Source organism: Phoca vitulina, unplaced genomic scaffold (genome assembly GCF_004348235.1).
Source record: "Phoca vitulina isolate PV1807 unplaced genomic scaffold, GSC_HSeal_1.0 scaffold41, whole genome shotgun sequence".
Taxonomy (NCBI): domain Eukaryota; kingdom Metazoa; phylum Chordata; class Mammalia; order Carnivora; family Phocidae; genus Phoca; species Phoca vitulina.
Window position 1 is genome coordinate 6915592 of NW_022589744.1, and position 20017 is coordinate 6935608.

The 20017-nt window shown below is 40.8% G+C and overlaps 1 long non-coding RNA gene across 1 annotated transcript in view; it reads left to right on the top strand.

Annotated features, from left to right (window-relative positions):
• Positions 1–13309: 13309 nt before the first annotated feature.
• The window catches only part of LOC116648105, a 43508-nt gene continuing 36800 nt past the window's right edge, over positions 13310–20017 (top strand). Inside the window, exon 1 of the long non-coding RNA XR_004302444.1 lies at positions 13310–13446. This is a non-coding gene — a long non-coding RNA (uncharacterized LOC116648105). The remainder of the gene's footprint in view (positions 13447–20017) is intronic.

The following is a 20017-nucleotide window of genomic DNA, read 5'->3' on the forward strand; positions in this document are numbered from 1 at the left end:
ATAGGTTAAGAATAATAAGTCCATTTAAGTGCATCTGCTCAGAATAAGCTCTGGTTAGAGAAGAGAGCAGAGGAAACTAACTATCTAGATTCAGAGGGGTCCATTTCATGTTCAGCTGTATGACCTGTCTCTTGCTAACTTCCATCTTCCAAAGGGATAAAAAAATGTCCACTTAATGGTAGCCTAGGAACATATACATTGTTACAGTTTTGATTAAGCTTTTACTTCTAATACACTAAAGCTTTCATGAGAGTTATAGTTTTAACATTAAGTTTTATAATAATATTTTATGTCTAGCATTTTGACACCACCTAAACGCAATCCTACACAGTACATCATTTGAGTCTTAAAAATGTCAAGAGAGGTAGATAAAGCAGGCACAATTATCCATATTTTACATATAGAAATGTGAAGCTTCAGATTTGCAGATGTTGTGACTTTTTCATCTCCAAGGACACATATCTACAAAATGAGGGGCTGTGTGTTAGAATTTTAGCATCTTTCCTGTGTACCTTGCTCCAGTATTATTAGCTTTAGAAGTTTTTAAGTAAAATTTTTAAAATGACTTTCTTCAGATATAACCTCCCCCCCCCCATTTAAAAAATGGAATTCTCTTTAACCAGTTGGTAATCAAGTTCATTTTGTGGAACTAACCAGGAAAAGTACCAAAAGAAAAAAAATAGCAAAATGTTACCCTCTTTAACTGAATTGATTTAAGACATAACAAGGGAAATGGAAAAAATTGGACTATCCTGACAGATAACTCTGTTTGCCAAACTACAGGCAGATCAGGATTTAAGCAGCTTAGTCTTAAACTCCTGGAAAATAAGAGAATAATTCCAACTGGAAATTTAAAAAAAAAAAAAAAAAGGACTTTCAAAAGTAGGACACTACAGAGCAGTGAAATGGTACAGACAAAAGTTAATAAAGAGACTGTAGTTAATCCGACTCTAGGTACACTTTCCGGCATATCTACAACCTATTTACATGTGTTGGTAAATACTGTTATTGTCAAGGGTACAAAAACATATATACCCTCAATGGTTTCAAATGGTCTCTTCCAGCTTATGGCTATTAAAACCCACTGAAATCCATGGGGCTGCAGTATAAACACAGATATATAAACATGTATGCATTAAATGTCTTCAACAGTGACCAAAATGTTAAATCGATTTTATGAGAAGTTGGTTTTCCAGCCACTGAGTGGCTGTAAATGTTAAGTGTTTTTACAGGTTGCTGCTTTCCCAGCTGCTAAGCTGCTTAAATGTTATCACATGCACACACACACACACACACACACACACACACACATACACGCACACACATACACACACGCACACACGGCTTTTCCAGCTGTTCAGCCTCTCTGTACATTTTTTATGAAGTTTTCCTCATTCTTTTACTTGCTAAATCTATTTATATTTTACTCACAAAAGCAAGTGCAAAATTGTTTTGGCATCATCCAACTTTTATTTTTATTGTATTTTTTAAACTACAAATAAAAATTCCATCCCCGTTTCAGTGCTTTCCAGAATGTAGGGGCTCTAGTTATAATGAATCCAAGATGAACATTACGAGTTCATCTCAGAATTTAGATACCACAAAAGCCCTCTCCTTGTGGTACGCTCAGTGGAAACACTGTTCTTGCGGTGTTTCCATTGGAAATATTGTACTTGTGGTATTTTTCAATGGAAAAACTATTACTGAGGCATTACTGAGTGCTGCAGGAAATGCTGGCTGGAGTCTTGTAACGAATGGCCAAGGGAAAGACAGAGATGCTGACCAAGGGAGTTAAATTAAGGTAGCGACAGATAGAAGCAAGGTGTTAAAAAGGGATGATGAGGATGGTATTTTATTTCAGAGCCCCAAATTAAGTCCCTGTGGTATTATATGTGAGGAAAAGGGGAAATATTTTAAAAATAAGGGTAGTTTTATAAAAAAAAAAAAAGACTAAGATCAAATGGGGGTTGGATAAGAGTCACACATGATAGTGGAATGAAAATAACAAAGAGTGAACCATGAACCATTGCAGGGAGTGGGGGTGTGCTTTATAGTTCTATCCTCTTATCTGTGCACAAGATCTAGAAACAAATGCTCAGGGGAAAAGACAGTGAGCAAGAGATAGACGTTCAAAGAAAAAATACAGAAGGGAGGATTTTCTGAAGGATTTTCCCAATCAGGTTTGGAGCTTGATGGCTGGAGTGAAGTAAAGCGGCTTAAAGTCATCACCTAGCTCCCAAGGCTTTTCTGGGTCTGCCGTGCGCTTAGAGCTTTGCTTTATTACCTAGCACTCCCCGGCAGGATTCTCTGCTTCTGTTGGGCAGAATTCTCACCATTTCTCACTTATGCCTGGTTTCTTTTCACGTTTGATTTCCTGCCTGATCATTCTCCTTCCTGGGATACTCTTCCCTGATCTAAATTCCTCCTGGGCCTCAAGCCAAGGTCAACCAACGTCCAACTCATCAACTGAGTCCTTTCTGCCTCCACCAGCCTTCAGGGATAAACCACTTTTTAAAACATTAACTTGGAGGTATTTCTCTACATTTCAGCCTTTAATGGTGTTTTGATGTTCTGTGCCTTGTCAGCAATATCAAGGGTAAGCACCATACCTTTTATTTCTTTGTGTCCCATGTTACCTACCAAGGTTTTCAGCACTGAGTCAGTGCTTATTAATTGGTAGCTGCAAACATGAATGTGATCTCAATTTTTCTGAATTCTCATTAAACGATCATCTTAGCCATGATAGCACTAACTGCTATAACAGAGATACTCCCAAATTGCAGAGCCTGACACAGTAACAGCTTATTTCTTATTATTTTCACACTTCTATGTGGGTGTCTCTGGTGGAGTGGTTCTTCTCTACATTGTGAATCAGGGACCCAAGCTCCTTCTACCTTGTGGACCATTGGTCTTTAATACATGGCTTTCAAAGTTGCCCAGGGAATGGTCTCTATTACAGGTTGCTGGAAGGGGAAAAAGGGTGAAGGACTATGTGTGCAAGGTGTCTATAGAATTGACCTGAAAGGGCCTCCAAGACTCCTACCCACATTTTATTTGTTGGAACTTCATCATGTGGTGTTATTGGCAGAATTATATCCCCCCCCCACTTCAAATTTATATGCTTAAGTCTTAACCCCCAGTATCTCAGTTAATTTGGAGATACTTTCATTAAAGAGGCAATTCAGTTAACATGAGGTCATTAGGGTGGACTCTAATCCAGTGTGACTGGTGCCCTTATAAGAAGAGGAAATTTGCACATGGACACATGTAGAGTGAAGACCATGTGAAGACATAGGGAAAAGATACCCATCTATAAGCCCAAAACAGGCCTCAGAAGAAACCAACCCTGCTGACCTCTTGATCTTGGACTTCTAGCCTCCAGAATTGTGAGAGAAGAAAATTCTGTTGTTTAAGCCACCTCATTTGCAGTACTTAGTTATGACAGCCCCAGTAAATCAGGACCTGTGACCACACCTGTTTGCAAGGGATGTTGGGAAATGTAGTCTTGTTGTGTGCTAAGGAAGAAAAAGAAGTAGGCTTTGCTGAACACAGAGCAGTTTTTGCCACAGTACTAGAACTCGATGGGATACTAGGGACCTTCTACTACAATTCTCTTTCCTTTTTTATTGATTTTTTTATTATGTTATGTTAATCACCATACATTACATCATTAGTTTTTGATGTAGTGTTCCATGATTCATTGTGTATAACACCCAGTGCTAAAGCCCACCAAGTGAACTGACTCACTCAAGAATCCTCTGGATATTTAGGGACTCCCTTCACTAATTACTTCATTGTCATCTATTTAATTAGATTTCAAAAATTTGCTCATCACTATTTGCTGCCAATGTTCCATGACATCTACTAACAATAAATGCCACCCTAGACCAGCCATGTAATTTGCTGGGGCAGCACAAAATAAAAATGTTAAAAAAATTTTTTTGTAAAGATTTATTTATTTGAGGGGCATCTGGGGGCTCAGATGGTTAAGCATCTGCCTTTGGCTCAGGTCATGATCCCAGGGTCTTGGGATCAAGCCCCACATGGGGCTCCTGGCTCAGCAGGGAGCCTGCTTCTCCCTCTCCCTCTGCCTCAACCCCTGCTCATGCTCTCTCTCTCTGGATCTCTGTGTCTCAAATGAATAAATAAAATCTTAAAAAAAAGAGATTTATTTATTTGACAGAGAGAGTGAGAGAGAGAGGGTGTGCTCGAGTAGGGGCAGGGGCAGAGGGAGAAAGAGAATCTCAAGAAGACTCCCCACTGAGCATGGAGCCCGACCCAGGCTCGATCCCAGGACCCTAAGATCATGAGCTGAGCCAAAATCAAGAGTTGGGCCCTTAACCTACTGAGCCACCCAGGCGTCCCTAAAAAAAAATTTAAAAAGGGGCACCTGGGTGGCTCAGTTGGTTAAGCATCCAACTCTTGACTTCGCTCAGGTAATGATCTCAGGATCGTGAGATCGAGCCCTGCATCAGGCTCCATGTTCAAGAGAGAGTCTACTTGGGATTCTCTCTCTCTCTCTCCCTCTGACCCTACTACTGTGCCCCTGACCCCTGCTCCTGCACTCTCTCAAAAAAAAATTTTTTTTTTAAATTTTTAAAAATTACCAAGAATTTAAGGCAGGTGGCTGGACCAAAGCAAGCAGGATCCTTCTGTGACCCGTGTGACTCCATACGTCGAGCACCTGTGGAGCTGGTCTTGATGCCATCCACAGCATCAGGGATACACCTGTTATCCAAATACTAGGGGTATTTGTGGCTTGAAGTGGATGTTAAAAAACAGAGAGAAATCTTTTTTTTAAAATTTTTTTATTGTTATGTTAATCCCCATACATTACATCATTAGTTTTAGATGTAGTGTTCCATGATTCATTGTTTGTGCATAACACCCAGTGCTCCATGCAGAACGTGCCCTCCTCAATACCCATCACCAGGCTAACCCATCCTCCCACCCCCCTCCCCTCTAGAACCCTCAGTTTGTTTTTCAGAGTCCATCGTCTCTCATGGTTCGTCTCCCCCTCCGATTTCCCCCCCTTCGTTCTTCCCCTCCTGCTACATTCTTCTTCTTCTTTTTTTCTTTCTTAACATATATTGCATTATTTGTTTCAGAGGTACAGATCTGAGATTCAACAGTCTTACACAGTTCACAGCGCTTACCAGAGCACATACCCTCCCCAGTGTCCATCACCCAGTCACCCCATCCCTCCCACCCCACCCCCCACTCCAGCAACCCTCAGTTTGTTTCCTGAGATTAAGAATTCCTCATATCAGTGAGGTCATATGATACATGTCTTTCAAAACAGAGAGAAATCTTAAGAGCTAGGAAGCCCCCCCCCCCCCACACGCCATGTTGAGTATGGTGATGTGCATCTTAAAACATTGATTTGTAAAAGCAGATCTGCTTTCTGTTACTCAGCTGCTTCTGTTAGAATCTTAGTGGGGGGGAGGGGCATGTTGTTTTTATTATTTTAGCCTATAGAGATTCAGATGAAATTTATGAGGGTTGAGGCACAGGTAAGATACATTTTCAAATGCCTCCCATGTGATTCTGTTCCCCACCTAGGTTTGGGCACCACAGGTTATAATTTGAAATCTTATGGATCTGTTAACTTGAATGTACTTAATATCCTTGATTTGTCACCCTCCACTTCTCTTGTTCAAGGGAGGATTTTATTTGTAGAAGATATTTCTTTAGATGAGATTTGAGAATGTGAGTAAAGTCCAGACCGGAAGAGAAAGGTCTGACCATTCTTCAAAATTAGTTATTTGGGATCTACCTCCACTGTCCTTAACTTCCTTCAGAGGTAATCTCCTGTGACTTAATCCAGGAATTACTGTCTTGTTGTTCTGTCCATCAAAACTTCCCAGGGAAGAATCTAATAAGTGTATTTATATTAAAACATAAAAGGCACATACAAATTAATATACTGACTCCTTACAAGATCTTTCATTTCAAGAGATCAGAAGATTTAGGCCACAAGTAATGAATCTCTAATTGCAGAATTTCAGGCATTGATGAGATTTTAATAGGCCAGGGGTATATATCATAGGGTTTTTCATTTGTTCATCCATTGATTCATTTATTTTCAAGGTATATTTAATAAAAGAAAAGTTATTTCATTGATAAGTAATCCTTACATTTAAGAAAATCCTATTTTAAGGGCAAATATACATGTTAAAAGATTATTAAAAGAAGATATGGAAAGTCTTATAAATATATGAGAGAGAGCACTAGGAAGACCCAGGGGAAGGAATAACTAATTCTGTCTAAATCCAACAAAAAAGGTATATCGGGTAGATGTGTTTGAACTGAATCCTAGGGCAGCATGATATAAGTTAAAGTTGGTAGACTTTGGTATAGGACAGGAATGTCTGCCATTTGCTTAGCAAATTTGGGGAAATGACTAGTTTAGTGGTTAGGGGTATGGGCTCTAGGGTCAGATTGCTGGGTTTTGAATCCCAGCTTCATCACCAACTGTATCACTTTGGACAACAGATGTAACATCTCTGTCCCTTATTTCTTCAATTATGAAATGAGGATTAAAAAGAAATAGACCCTGCTGCATGGATTTTCTGAGCAGATTAATGAGTCCATACAGGCAAAGCTCTGACAATGGTGCATGTAGCATTATTATTAAACCTCATTTTGCCTCCGCTTATTCTTGGTGAGATGGGGAGAAGAGTACGAGCTCTGGGACTGAGCTGAGGACCAATCTGAAGATTATGTGTAAAAAATCCAGTCAGGGCATTTCAGCTAGTGATGTGGGCTCCAAAAACATTGTTCCTTCATTGCTTCACTCATTGATTGAAAAGATGTTAATGCGGACCAACTCTGTGTCGATTGCCTTTACCTTTATGTCGATTAATTCAACTTTATACAGATTAGGATTTGCGTGGTAGATTTATAAGTGAGCATAAGCACATATTTAGTGTTCTCAAATTTTATAATTATTATTTTGTTTTTGCTTTACGTGACTAGGATCACATCAAATGATTCAAATTAAGGTGTGTGGATCAGCAGGCTATGATTAAAATACATTTAAATATTTCCTCTCTAATTAACATCTTTTGCAGTTTTTAGCTAAATGATACGCTGACCCTTAAAAAATGTAATTACTCCAAGTGAACAGGTGCAAAAAATTCTACAGTTCTCTTTACTATGACTTCCGCAGAATTATTTTTGGCATTATTACTTATGTCTCACTTCACTTAAAATATATTTTTAGATGGCTTAGTGAGACGCAGAAAACAAAACAATTTAAAACAAAATAAAAAAGAAAGAGTCAATGAAAAGAAAATAAAAGTGGCAAAGTGAGAAAAAGTCAGAGGTCCCATAGATCATCAAATTTATACTATAAATGTGTAAGTAAGTAAGTAACTCAAAGTATAATATGGCTAGAGGTGGACCACAAAAACTGGTTCTGAGCATCCCGGTAAATAGGCCAAAAAGGGAAAAATAATCAGGTATGACATTCATAGGGCTTATCAGATAAAAATTAACATGTCAAAACAACACTCAAGTGTGTGCCTTTGTGAGTTGGGGGAGGGGCGGAGGGAGAGACTCTTCAAGCAGAATCCACGCCTCCGAGCTGGGAGCCCACCTGGGGCTGGATCCCATGACCCTGAGATCATGACCTGAGCTGAAACCAAGAGTTGGACACTCAACCAACTGAGCCACCCAGGTGCCCCTCAAAAAAACACTTTTAACCAGTCTTTTAACTGTCTTACTGTTCTCCGAACTCCCTTTCTGCATGCATCTTTTTAACTTAAGTTTAGCTATCTTCATCCATTACCAAACCATAAGATCTGTGAAGACAGAGGCCTTAGTGTATTAATTTTTGTATAACATTGTACCTTAAACATGGTAGAACTTTCATAAAATGTTTGTACAATGAGTTAATTAATGAAACTTTAAGATGTATGTCGAAAGAAAGAAACTTAATTGAATGAAATCCCCATTTTCTTTTTTTTTATTTTAAAGATTTTATTTATTTGACAGAGAGAGAGACAGCGAGAGCAGGAACACAAGCGGGGGAGTGGGAGAGGGAGAAGCAGGCTTCCCGGCGAGCAGGGAGCCTGATGCGGGGCTCGATCTCAGGACCCTGGGATCATGACCTGAGCTGAAGGCAGACGCTTAATGACTGAGCCAACCAGGCACCCCTGAAATCCCCATTTTCAAAGCAAACTGGCTGGGACAGCAGGAGGATTGTTACAGTGTGTTGGGAGAGATGCAAGTTATAAGTGGATCTCCCTGTGTGTCTAGAAATAAATATTATGGTGATTTATTATCATAAATCCTTCACAGGAGGCGATAAGAATGGCAGTGTTGAAGATAATGGCTTGCCAAGAAAGGCAATCCAAATTCCTCATTCCAAAGATCAATCAATATCTAAATCTCAATAGAGTCAATAATCTGACTTCAATGAGCAAATGGTCTTCATTTGTTTTAAAACCAATGATTATATTTAACTTATAAGTTCCCTATTAACTTAAGGGTCTTTAGGTATATTTCCAACAATTTATAGACCTCCCTAGCATTTATTATTGTATCCAAAGTTTAGAACTACCTAGTAAAATTACTGCATTTCTAATATTGCAGGCAGTATAATTTTGGTCTTTAGTTCTAGATCTCTATGTAATGGTTATCAGAGTTGGATTTACTTTGAGCCCTTCACCCAATCTCCTTTTCTTTCATATATGCATTCAGCAAGCACTTACTGTGTGCTCACAGTGTGCCAAGCACTGTGGGTGACAGAGACTTGGTATCATCAATCAGGGAGCTTGCAGTCGAGGGGAAGAAATGACCATCACACAAGTGATGTGAATGCATAGTTATAAGGGCCATGGAGTGGTGTGGGGCACACCAGGAGCCAGAGGGTGTAAGAGGAGAAGATTTAACTTCCTGGATTGATCTAGGGAAATACAATGGATGAGGTGGCATTGGATCTGGTCTTAAAGACGACAAAAGGTTTGGATTCTTATTAAAGGGTACATGTGAACAAAAATGTGGAGGTAAGAAAATGCAAAATTATTGGGAGGATGAAATTTAGGCTGAAGGATCTTAAAGTCAAATGAAGGAATTTGGACTCCACTACACAGCTGTCAGAGGGAAGGGGGAAAGGAAAAGAAGACATGAAAATCTTGATGGAGAACAATAGCAAAATCAATGTAACATGTGAGAATTAACTAGTGGCAGTATCCAGGAAGCTCCATACTCCATCGGTATCTTTAAATACATTCAGCAGAAAAATGCCAACCAGAGGTTGAAGCACATTGTCCATAATAGGCAAAACACAAAAAACAAAATAGGAGTAGGAGGAGGGGGGAACAGGGAGTGACTGCTAATGGGTATGGGGTTTCCTTTTGTGGTGATGAGAATGTTCTGGAATTAGTGCAGATGGTGGCACAACTTTGTGAATATACTAAACACCCCTGAATCATAGTTTGGAAATGATGAATTTTACGGTATGTGAATTACATCTCAATTAAAAAAATAATTTTTTTAAAAATGTTTATTTATTTATTTATTTGTCAGAGAGAGAGCACAAGCAGAGAGAGCTGCAGGCAGAGGCAGAGGGAGAAGCAGGCTCCCCGCTGAGCAGGGAGCCTGATGTGGGGCTCGATCCCAGGACCCCGGGATCATGACCTGAGCCAAAGGCAGACGCTCAACAGACTGAGCCACCCAGGCGCCCCCCCAAAAATAATTTTAATGAAGCCATATATCTACCACTGTTTTGAAAGTTTTAACTTAACCTTTTTCATATGTATTTATTTATTTATTTTTTTTTTAAAGATTTTATTTATTTATTTATTTGAGAGAGAGAGACAGAGATAGGGATAGAGAGCATGAGCGGAGAGGAGAAGGAGAAGCAGGCTCCCCACCAAGCAGGCAGCCTGACGTGGGGCTCAGTCCCAGGACCCTGGGATCATGACCTGAGCAGAAGGCAGAGGCTTAACTGACTGAGCCACGCAGGCGCTCCACATGTATTTACGTATTATTTGTTCATTAGTCCTCCCTGTTTTTGCACTACGTTTGCTTCCTCAGACCCTGTTCTACATTGTATGTCCTCTTCAGATTAACCATCCTCTGTTTTATCATGGCTTGGACAGTGGACTTGCTTCAGTACACCCCTGCAGATCTTGTTGACTCCACTGTGGATGGTAAGATCTCCATCCTGGCAGGAGACCCTGCCACCTGAAACTCTCCCTACCTGGCTCCAAGCATCTTGGGCTTAACCTAGGACTCAGTAGGGGTAGGAATGGAAGACAGGAGGAAAAGGAAAGAAGATCATGTACAAAAATGGACAGGGAGTGATTCCAGACTATATTTCTGGCATGAAGTCAGGGCAGCAAAAGTGCAGTCACATTTTGAGTATCAACTGGCACAACTTATCATCCAGTTCCTTGGAATTTCTCCTGAAAGGTTATGTATTATGATAACGTGCTTTGCGTGGTATCTGGCATATAGCAAACATCTGATAAATTGTAATGATTTTTTTGCTAGGATTTTGTGTTTGTGTTTTTTTTTTTTTACTTCTTCCCAGGAGACTCTTGATTCCAAGCCAGTTCATTAGTCATTATCATTATCATCCATGAGAGATAGGAATTGGTATCCTCATTTTACAAATAAAACTACTGAAAGATGAGCAGTGTTAAATGACTTGCCCTAGGTCACAGGTAAGAATAAGTTACTGTGTCTTGGACTGTGGTTTTGTACAAAGAGCAAATCTTGTTAGCTGTAGATAGAAGCTGGGAGATCACGGTCAGTGATAGAATCTAGGGAAGCAAAATGGAGATGAGAATTTCCAGGTAGACATGGAGGCAATGAGAATGCCAGGAAAAGCAAGGTCAAGTGAGGAAATCTCTGCAAAAACAAGATGGATAGGAACAAGAGCAAAACCTAGCTTTAGGGATTTGAATTGGCAAGACTGAGCTCACAAACCAGCCCAGCAAGAAGGGCAGGGTACTGCCTCCAAATGCCAGCGCCTTGGAGCTTGGAGGGGGGAAGCTGAGAAACTCTGGGAACCTAAGCAACAAGGAACAATGGGGTCAAATAGGGCAAATCTCACAGCAAGAGTATTTATGAAAGTGTGTTTTTTTTACCTGTTGCCATTGGACATTGTCTGGTAGCTTCATCATGAGGCATGAAGGAGCAGAAAGGCTATTTGGAATCAAGCTCATTGGCAGGATGATGATGCTTTATATATGGAGCTGTTGACTTTCACAGAAGAATAGCCTGCAGGTAATGGAGGATCACCATAACCCGTTGCTCCCCAAACAACCAGCCACTATTCTGTCCTTAAAATTAATCTTCTCTTGTGATAAATCCCATTGTCACAGAATCCTTTGATAATTATCATTTATCATATAATATTACAGAGTATCTTTTAATATATCTATACTATCTGCCCCACTATAGACTTTAGAATATAAACTCTTGCCAAGATATTATAAACTCTTGCCAGGATAGATGTTGACATTATTATTTTCTGAGTTTCTTATGGATACTGATTAAAATACTGCACCCATTTATCAAACATATGACTGATTGGGGGCGCCTGGGTGGCTCAGTCGTTAAGCGTCTGCCTTCGGCTCAGGTCATGATCCCGGGGTCCTGGGATCGAGCCCCACGTTGGGCTCCCTGCTTCGCAGGAAGCCTGCTTCTCTCTCTCCCACTCCCCCTGCTTGTGTTCCCTCTCTCGCTGTCTTTCTCTCTGTGTCAAATAAATAAATAAAATCTTTAAAAAAAAAACAAAAAAACATATGACTGATTGAATGTTTGCATCAAACACAGAAATGACTCCCTGACATGGGCCAGGTTGGAGCTTATGTGTCAAAGTTGGATTCTCTGGGAAGCAGATTTCAATGGAAATTAGGGGTTAGGATGTTATGGAGGGAGGAGAAGAAGGCAGACTGGGGAGAGGGAAATGTTGAGCTACAGTGGACTCCCAAAAACAGGCTTTTGGATCTCATAGGGAGTTCTGGAGCTAGAGTGACACTTTATTTTTTTTTAATTTTATTTATTTATTTATTTGACACTGAGAGACATAGCGAGAGAGGGAACACAAGCAGGGGGAGTGGGAGAGGGAGAAGCAGACTTCCCCCCGAGAAGGGAGCCCGAGATGGGGCTCGATCCCAGGACTCTGGGACCATGACCTGAGCCGAAGGCAGACACCTAAACGACTGAGCCACCCAGGCACCCTAGAGTGACCCTTTAGAGTTCTCTCAAGTTGGGTTGATGTGGACAGGCCCATACACTTCCTCATCGATCAGTTACTGGATGTGGGCCACCTAGGAATGGATGTGATTTTGGATGAGGAAGCTGTTTGTACTGAGGCAATCCTTGAAGGGCTAATGTCTTATGGCCATCAGCTGACAGAACTCTCAGCAGCTGAATAACAACCAGTGTTTCAATGAAGGGGGATCTGGGTGGTGCAGCCCAATGCCCACTCACACTAAGTAACTCCAAAGTAGATGGGAGTTTGTGTTTTAAAGGTGGGAGTTATCCACCCCCCCACCCCGATCTGGTGGCCTGGCTCCCACTTCTTGGTGGCCCTACCCCCCAACCCCACACGATATGGTTTTTACTTATGTGGGTTTAATAAAAACTTCACCAGTTAAAAAATAATAATAAAGGTGAGAGTTATCCATATCCCCTACTTTGGATTACCTTTCTGAGTCCAAAGACAAGGATATCGATACCCACAGCTATATTCATTATTTCTTGGTGGAGTTCAATTAAATTGAATTTGTTATGGCAGTTTGAGAATATGCTGTCAGCAACTACAAAAGAAACCGTTTTTAAAAAGTAGAGCACCTCTTTTGCCGTTGTGTTAGGACACTCCCGGAGTAAGTCCCCAAGATGTCACACAGTCTAAAGAAACACCAAATAAAATGGCATCATACTCAATTGTGATTTTTGCTTTGTTTTTCTCGGAGAGCTTCGACAACGTTCGGGACAGAAAACACAATCACCCAAAACAAGGGAGAGAGAGAAAGAAAGTCGGCCAGTCCTCTTTGCTAGGTTCTCCCGAGGCATCACCTTCTTGCACAGATGTAACTAGCTTAAGTGAAGCCAGAAGTGAGGAAACTAGGAGACTGACTTACACAGTAAAAGCTAATGAAAGGAAACACAGGTTTCCCAGGGCAGGTGCTTGGCACTTCTCCGGGAATAGGTAGAAGGGAAACGGCAGATGTCCCAGCGAAGGGAGCAAACAGCAGGGACAGCGTGTCCCTCCCTCCCTGTCTGTGGAAATCAGCAGACGGTACACCTGCTGCTAGAAGCTCCCTCTGCCAAGCAGAGGCACAGCTGTGAGACGCTGCTCTGGCTGGCTGCTCTGAGCTTTGCCTGTCTTCGGGGAGGGAGCCCCTCCCAAGCAAGGCAAGTTCAACTGGGTTCCTTGGCAGCCGAAGTCTACACGGACCCTGCAGGGAGCGGTGGAGAAAAGTGAGTTTGACGTGCTTGGAAATATTTAGATCTGGGATGTAAACTGCAAGGAAAATATTTACTCTGTTTGTTTTAATACCACAGAGGTTTGGATCCAGGGAATCTTCAGAGACGTACAAAAGGCTCCTGCCAAGGCACCAATTTAACAATTTGGTCAGCGACAAAGGGCATCCTGTTTAACTAGTCTGAATTTAAATAGCATGTTTCTAATCAATGTATTAACGTGTCTGTCCCATCTGTTTACAAAGCTGTTTCCTTTAACCCGTGAATTTGGTGTTTGGTATTTGAATTTGGACAGAAGCAAGACGCTTTCCTTTGGTAGGAAGTAAGCAAGCAGGTCAAAAATAGCAGAGGGGGGCTGTCGCCTGAGCCTTGGCTGTCGCTACAAACTTGCCATAAAAATATGGCCATTCAGAGCGACCGGACCTACCTCTCTCCTCATACTCATGGCCCTTGGTGGAAAAACCTCTTACATCTAGTTGTCTTGGGTTCAGGGATACTGCAGAGTGCTAAAGAACTATCTAATCATATTCCTGGTCTGTGAGTTCTAGCCAGGACTTATGATAAAAGGGCAGTCTTTGTGAATGTGATTCGAAAGTTGTGTATTTTGTCTTTGTCTTTCATGGAGACCTCCTCCATCAGAGGCAGAGCATTCAGGACCCACGCTGGCTTCCTTCTAGCTCTCTGTTCATGTCAGCCCATAGCAGAGTGGGAAATCCTTACTGTAAAGGGACGTGTGAAGAACATACCTGTCATGTGCACCATACATAGGTGTATACATCTGGAGGAGAAACATACAAGAAATGATATTGGCATCAGAATGCTCCCCCACTCTGTAAGAGATTAACTGGGACATCTTTCTGCCTTCGGAGAGCATACCAGGCAGAGAAAATTTTAATCACTTTTCAACTTTCAGAAAAGTAGATTTTGTGATTTCTTACAGTGTTCTATTCTATTGTCTAATTGTCCCCCCACTTTGGCAATTTTTCTTTGAATTAAACCCCGTTTGCTTCACCGCCAAGCCAATTCTTCCTGTATAATTGACGTGAAGAAGGAACAGCTGCTTCTCAATCACTGGCCACAGTTGTATTTCTGTGCTCTTTTAACAGCTGTGAAACAGAATTCCTATTCAGAATTTTATGACTGTCAACTAAGCAGAGAGACTCTTCTTGGTGGAGATTTTGTGCTCCATTTTCTTTTCAGAACTCTTACCCTTTCTCCATCCTTCCTGACTATTTCTCCACATATGTGGGATTCCAACAACATCTGATGTCTGCTGATGAAACTTCAAATATTTAAGATCCTCTGGTCAATTTCACTGAGTCAAAAAAGAAAGTTATCGCACGCCTCCAAACCACTTCATAATTAAGTGGAGAAAGTCTAATTCCCAAGTGGTTATTCTGACATAACCACTGTTTTCACTTTTCTTGTTCATTGCACATTAGTCATAGGAACCACTACAATGGGAAAGATTCAAACATGCAAAAATTTATATTTACTAATGAACTAATTTGCATGAGAGCCATTAGAGAAATAAAGACTCATTTGATACATAGCAGCTTAGAACAAGGAGGGATCTGAAAGTTAATTAGCCTAGCTGAGTCCCTTCATTTTGGAGAAAGAAACCCACACTGGAATGGTGAAATAATTTTTTTTTTTTGAGTCCGAGACTAGTCTCTGGTGTAGCTTAGAGCTCAATTCCCCATTTTTGTAGCTTTCTTGCTCTTTAATGGTCTTCTGAAATCAGGAAAAGGAATTTTGGGAAGTGACCTAGGAGAGCTCCATGTTGTCATTCTGTGGGCCAGAATAATAATTCTCCCACTCTCCAGATCCCACTGAAATTCATCTGGTAGAGATTTATGCATTAACTATAATACTTTGTTCACCTCTAAGGTTCAAGTCTTTCTGGGAGGTATCCATAAATAAGAGCTATTTAGGTTCTTATACATAGTATGCACGAACAATCCGAGAGTAGGGTAGGGTGATGGGAAGAGACACATGAGGAATTTTTTCAATGTCCTATAATTCAAACTTAATAATATAATGTTAGTGACTGTGCATGAGTTTTCTATTGGTGCTGTAGCAAATTACCACAAACTTAGATAATACAAATGTGTTATCTTACAGGTCTGTAGGTTAGCAGTCTGAAATGGGTTTCACTGGGCTAACATCAAGATGTTGTTAGGGCTGTGATCCCTTCTAGAGGCTCTACGGGAGAATCCATTTCCTCGTTTTGTTCTAGATTCTAGAGGCCACCCCCATCCCTTGGTTTGTATCTCTTCTTCCATCTTCAAACCCAGCAACAGAGAGTCAGGTTCTAACATTGCATCACTCTGCCTTCTTCTCCTATCTCTTCCACATTTAAGGACTCCTGTGATTATATTGGGCCCACCCACATAATCCAGGATCATCTCCCTGTGTAAGGTCAGCTGACAAGCAACCCAAATTCCATCTGCAACCTTAATTTTCCTCTGCCATGTATTCTAATAGATTCATCAGTTCCAGGGGTTAGGAAGTGGATGCCTTTGCAGGGTATCATCGCACTGGTGGGACATTCTTCCAAGGGAACAGCCAGGGACCCAGGCTTCTTCCATTTCCTGGGTCTGCCCTGTGCACCCCCCTCTCCCCCCATAGGTATTCATGGTCTTCTCCATTCAGTTAACAGATGGGGAAAGAGAGAGAGGCTCTTGTGTGTGCCATTTTATGGGTCCATCCTGGAAATGACGAACATTATTTCCACCCATATTCCTTTGGCAACACTCCATTATGTGGCTACACCTAGGCTACATTTCTCAACTTCTATTGTTCTTATCTATGTGACTGAGAAAGAAAGGAAATGTATTTGATGACAAGATAGCCAAACTCTGCCCAGTCCAACCCTGGACCAAGCATTCATTTCGTCCTCCTACTGTACATGGAAGACATTTGTCCTTTCTGAAGGAAGAAGATCCAAGGTCACCACCAGTCATTGCATCAAGCTCAAAGTCCAAATTCTTGGGTAATGTTCAGGCTTCTAAATCAGGACTGAAGGACGTTCCTTGAACTTATGAACTATCTTACACACTCAATACCCAATGGTGATATATATTCAGGAAAACTATATATATATATTTTTTTAAGATTTTATTTATTTATTTGACAGAGAGAGACACAGCAAGAGAGGGAACACAAGCAGGGGGAGTGGGAGAGGGAGAAGCAGGCTTCCCGCTGAGCAGGGAGCCCGATGCGGAGCTCGATCCCAGGACCCTGGGATCATGACCTGAGCCGAAGGCAGACACTTAACGACTGAGCCACCCAGGCGCCCCCAGGAAAACTATATTTTAAACTCTTGTTTGGAAAATAAAAAACAAAACATGGAAAAAACAAAACCAGTGAGAGATGTGTAGCTATCACCAGGCCACAGCAATTTTGACCTACTTCTAGACACATATCATGAAGGGCCTACTCTTTGGGTAGGGAAATTCTTCCTTTAGTCCTGAACTGTGCTCTCTAAAACTTCCCTTCTCCATTGTTCTTGATGGTTCCTGCCTCTGGCCTTTGGGAGCTCCTTCTTCAGCCACTATCCCCCATGGCCTGAATGAAGTAGGTAGGCCTATACTTGGCCTGGTGAGAATCAAGGGATGCAGCACTAATCCTAAAGCTCAAAAAGTCAGTCTTTTTAGTCCAGATTCATAATGTCTTTAGTGATATTATCTTATCCAAAATTAATATGTCCTTTAACCTTTTGTTTCTAGACCATTCCAACTGCTAGGAACAGCATTTGAAGTTTCTTCATAACTATTTCCTCGAGTCTGTTTTATTCATTTGCTTCCTCTTCCCTCCCTCCAAGCAGGTCTCAGCCTCCTCCAAGCCATGGGAAGGAATATGTTTGAAGGTCATACCCTTGATCTGATCTTCACCTTATGGTTATGCGAATGTGTGTGTTTCCTAAGAATCTTGCTGTATTTTTGTCATTCAGAGCCTTTTTCAGTTTATCTCTATTACCTGGTGCACAGAAGTAGATTTTCCAGCCCTAAAAGTTGCCGATCTCTGCATCCTATATCCACCTTGATTTCTGCTTCAAAACAAACTAGTTTTTATCTGTCCTCAACTCTTTTTTGTTATAGATTGCTAAGAGTAGCCAATAGTAGGAAATGGACACTGTTACTCTCATTCTTATCAATCTTCTGTGTAAGAACTGCAGGCTTAATAGTTGCATGAGGTCTAGACTGCCTTTCTAATTACTGTAGTTCTACCATATGTTTTGGTATTGGAAACAAGTAGAATACTGTGGAATACCGTGAACTGGACCTCCACCTTTCCACCTTCATCTTTTGGCTTCTCTACTTTTTGCTGACTGATCAGTAAGCCAGTGATGAATTTCAGGTGTATGCCATGTTAGCACCCCACTTCAAAAGACCAATTTCAGAATTAGTTCAGGTAACATTTGGTACTATAGCAAACAAACCCTGTAATCTTAGAGCTTTAGCACTATGATGATTTATTTCTAGCTCATATCATGGCCCTGTAGTGGCTACCTCTGGTCAGGCAGTTTGACATGTGGTCCCTCAAGGCCTCAAGTTCCTTCCATATTGTAATTCTACCTTATTATGGATTCTCAGATCCTTCTCATCTAAGGAACATTGGGGGGAAAAGAGCAAGGATCACTTGTGGGATTTTGTTATAAACTGAACTGGAAAATGGTGAATATCACTTTTACCCACATTCTAGTGGCCAGAATTAAGTCATATGGCCACATCTGACTGCCAAGGGTGATAGGAAATATATTCTTTTTTTTTTTTTTTTTTTTAAAGATTTTATTTATTTATTTGACAGAGAGACAGCACAAGTAGGCAGAGTGACAGGCAGATGGAGAGGGAGAAACAGGCTCTCTGCTGAGCAGGGAGCCGGATGTGGGGCTCGATCCCAGGACCCTGGGATCATGACCTGAGCCGAAGGCAGACGCTTAACGACTGAGCCACCCAGGCGCCCCAGGAAATATATTCTTGTTGTGTGTTTCCAATGGGGAAAGGTAATGGGTTTTGGTGCATATATGCACTCTCTGTCACACCAAAGAGCACAGATTTGAGTCCATGAGTACACCAAAAATTAGCTGACAGGTAGCATTGCTTAGGGATTTATGAACTATTGTTGATAGTTATTAAACATTTAGCAGCAAAAGCACTGTTGATAGCATGACATTGATGTGCAAATGATTTAAAAATCTTGAGGTGTTTCAAGTATCATAGATAAGAAGTTAACCATTTATACAACTAAATTATTGAGTACTCACCAAATATCACCTAACACAATATCTTAGGTGTCAGGCAAATGGAGATCAAAGGATAAATTCTTGTCCTCAAAAAGCTCTCTGTATTCTGGGTGAGACAAGCATGTACCCATGTAATTAAAATACTCTTTTTTCTATAATAAGATTATAAATGTGCTATAGGGCCACAGAAAAAGAAACTGTTATGTCCTGGTCTTATAAAAAAGTAAATAGGGTCAGTGAGGAAAAAGCCAGCAATTATTAAGCATGTCCTGTTTGCGTTTCTTGCTTTGCCATATAAACGTCCTACCTCATTAAAAAAGCAAGATTTCGAGCAGTGGGTTATCAAAATGTTAAACATGCCTCACTGAAGAAGTAAAAACCAAAGGTGTTCAAAAAAGTCAGTGATTTTTCTAGTTCAATGTTTTGGAGTAGAGATCCTGAAATCTTAATATCTAGAATAATGTTCAAACTAAGAAAATCAGCAAAACCTTTTGGCGGTTGCCATTGTTGACGTTGAAGAGGAACTGGAATGAATAAGTTAATGATACAAAGTTTGTTTTTGAGATGCCTGCAATATGGCACTTGGGCAACCTCCCATGATGCTAGGTCCCTGTTGGGTCTGACGAAGGCAGATATTCATTAAGCCCTTCACCACCAGTGGTTGGAACCCATCCACTTCATGCGAGTAGACAACCACAAGCATTTCATTCCGTATATCAGTACCAGAAGCTAGAAGCATGGAATGCACACACTATGCTTTGAACCTCATAATTGTTCCTTGTAATAATAAATTTTACATTTGAACCTGTGAGTTATCAAGGAAAAAGAAACACAAAGCCACTTTGGTTAAAGGATAGACTTAAAATAACAGGAATTATGGAGATGGAAAAATACCACTTTTCTTTGTTGGCCCAAGGATTTATGTTTGGGGAAAAAATGATTCAGAGGTGATGGCCTTTCTTGGATATTAACAAAGTGTAGAGCAGTTTGCATCCCTGACAATGGATGATGTGTAAATTCTGGGAGGGGGGAGTTGGGGGACACAGTGGCAGAAAAAAAAAGAGTTGAGCTCAGGCAGCTTGATATTTATAAAAGGGAAATTCTGGATTCTTCTTGCAAGGAAACTTTATTATGAAAGCCTCTTCAGTCTTTACTAGAGAGTGAGAATGATTGTTGTGCTTTAAACTAGAATATGAATACGGCTGAAAGTGATATAGCCATACAAACAGTTTTTTCCCAGCCAACTTGTTAGATTCAACTCATGCTTATCAGATTCTGAGCCTTATAAAAATGAGCTCCAGATGGGAGAAACAGTCAAAT